The sequence below is a fragment of the Mandrillus leucophaeus genome, unplaced genomic scaffold (assembly GCF_000951045.1).
Source record: "Mandrillus leucophaeus isolate KB7577 unplaced genomic scaffold, Mleu.le_1.0 Scaffold254, whole genome shotgun sequence".
Taxonomy (NCBI): domain Eukaryota; kingdom Metazoa; phylum Chordata; class Mammalia; order Primates; family Cercopithecidae; genus Mandrillus; species Mandrillus leucophaeus.
In genome coordinates, this window is record NW_012102632.1 from 3,939,883 (window position 1) to 3,942,450 (window position 2,568).

The following is a 2,568-nucleotide window of genomic DNA, read 5'->3' on the forward strand; positions in this document are numbered from 1 at the left end:
AAGCATCATGAAGTTATGATTTAGGCAACATATGACTGAAATAATTCATTCATCCTGTATAGACACATAACATAAATATGCACAAAATATGCCTCTAACTGAAACCGAGAGGTATAAAAACATATTTCACTCTTCGTAAAGAACTTTGTGAGGAAATATAACTCTGTGATTGTATAGATACTTTTACTCATAATACTTTGACATTCACAAACAGTAGATTGCATTGCAGTTTGTAAATATTTTAAGCTGCATAAACTTCTCCTTGATTTTCAAATGTAGTATAACACTGTCCACTAAAACTGCTTTTTGTTTCAACCAATACTCTCACATGTATTAGTTTATTAAAATGGTTGTTATTATTTTTAAAGTGTTTTCCATTCAAGGAAAAGAAGTAAATTCCTATGGCAGATTAACCAATGTGGCTGAAGAATAGGTATTAGCCAGAGAGGTCTAGGTGGTAAAATCAGTCTTCTAGCCTCAAAGAAGCTCCGTGAACATAGAGGAATGCCAGGTGTCACACAGCTTTCCTTCACTCGAATTCATTCTTGACTAGAGCCTGTACGCCTGTTCCAGGGGTATTTAAACTCTGAAAGGGTTTCTTATGATCTTCACTAAATACACTAAGAAGAATGCCAAGCAGTGCCCTTTTGTGTACTGGGACATGTAGTCATGTGATTAAAACAGGTAACATGAACTCTGACTTTAAAATGTATTGTGGATATAAATGCTCTAAGCTAGAAAAGGTTTTCCGCATCCACAGTCCATGATGGGAGCCTTTCATTCCTCAGAAAGAATCCCTTTTTAGGTCATTGAGAAAGAGTCCAACTGCTGCAGCTCATGCTGCGATATCTTCATGAGCCCAGAGCACATACAAATCCTCAGGGAACTACCATAGTACCGCGCTCATTCCTGGCACCAGAACAAATGAATCACACTCTATCCTGCACACACCTGCCAAAGCAGGCCACTTTCCTCTTCTGTGAGATTTAAAAAGCTCCCCAAAATGTTATCACCCCCATCCCCAATACACAGAAAATAGGGGAAAGGCTGTTTCCAGTTCTTGGCCTTTAAACAACTCTAAATGTCAGTACTCACAGGGGCATATTACAAAGTAAGAAACTGCGCACTTGAGGGCAAACCACATACTGAGCTAATGAAGAGCTCACTGTGATTAGGAATCGATCAAACATAATAGCAGAACATAAGCAAATTTTATCTGAATTCTGTAATGAATATACATGCTGCAATAACATTTAAAAAGCAGGGCAGCCTATTCCAAACCAGTAAGAATAGTTTTGTGCAAATAGTGGGTTTTGTGTGTTTGAACTCCCACCATGTAAGGGCAAACTCGATATGCGAGCTAATGACCTACAATTATCAATTAAAAACAAAAATGCTAAAGGATGCCAGAGTGAACATCAGGGAAAGACCCACTCTCCCTTAACTTTTCAGAAAGAAATTTAAACTGTAAATTAGAAACATAAATAAACATGAGGGGCTCTAACATTCCAATGAAGTAGATGAATTGTGTAGGGGATTAACCCCATAATTGTTTTTTTTTTTTTTTAATTTCTTGACCAGCTCTTAGATGATGATGATTTTTATCTCTCTGTTCTCAGCTGCCCGGTAAAAGAATGGCACGCAGGGTTTGCTGGCAAAGCCTGGGTGCTCCTGGGTGTCCTGCATTACAGGAAGCAGCTGTACAATCTTCTGTGCAGTGGGGTTGTCATGGGGAGAACCCTCCCTGGCCTCTCCTGGTGCAGGCTCCATGCTGTTGGCCAGGCTCACCTCATAAAAATCTTCGGAGAGAGGGAGGCGGGGGTCTGAGCACAGTGCTAGCCTCCCCTGCCCCTGCCTGTCCACCCCGCCTGAGGGCTCTACTCACCACCCTGCTCATGGGCAGCCCCAAGTTCCTGGGGGGCTGTGGCCCCTGGAGCGGGCTCATCAGCAGGGTTCTGGGCAGTGGGGAGGAATTTGTCATGCCCCTCGTGGTCACCCACAAGCGGCAACACCAGCTCCTGCAGCTCCAGCAGCTTCACCTGAAGGGAGGAGTGCTCAGCTACCACATTAGAGCCTGTGCTCATACCCACCCCCACCCTTGCAGAAATGTTTCGTGCCCTACGTTCATCTCCTCCTCATTCTGGGCCAGACTGCTGACGTCCTCCTCCTCCTGGTGCCGCGTGTTTGGGACTGCCCCTTGGCTCCCATATATGGTGAAGTACTCTCCTGCAAGAGAACAGGGCTCAGACGCTGGGGCCCCTACAATGGCCCTGCAGCTGCCCGTGCCCATGCTGTGGCCTCCCGCTCACTCATGCCGTCTGTTGCTCCAGAGAGCTGGATGAATCCAAGCTCTAGATTCTCCACCTGCTCCTTCCCATCCACCTTCTCCTTTGGGAGGTCCATAAAGCCGCTCTGCAGCCAAAATAATAGGGTCATATCTTGGGAGTGACCTCTCCTGCCCTGCCCCCACTTTTCATGGCCCATGCCAGGACTCACTCACCTTCACCTTCTCCATGGCTTCCTACAGGGCCCGGCAGCTCTCCCCACACACAAACTCACCCCCAGTCC

At 45.6% G+C, this 2,568-nt stretch overlaps 1 pseudogene across 1 annotated transcript in view; it reads right to left on the minus strand.

Moving 5' to 3' along the window:
• Positions 1-1,407: 1,407 nt before the first annotated feature.
• LOC105542269 overlaps positions 1,408-2,568 on the minus strand; it is a 15,728-nt pseudogene continuing 14,567 nt past the window's right edge. The window contains exons 16-19 of the transcript XR_001006442.1: positions 2,310-2,412; positions 2,123-2,226; positions 1,886-2,039; positions 1,408-1,799 (exon numbers count right to left, since the gene is read on the minus strand). The product of XR_001006442.1 is annotated as a putative golgin subfamily A member 6C (transcript). The remainder of the gene's footprint in view (positions 1,800-1,885; positions 2,040-2,122; positions 2,227-2,309; positions 2,413-2,568) is intronic.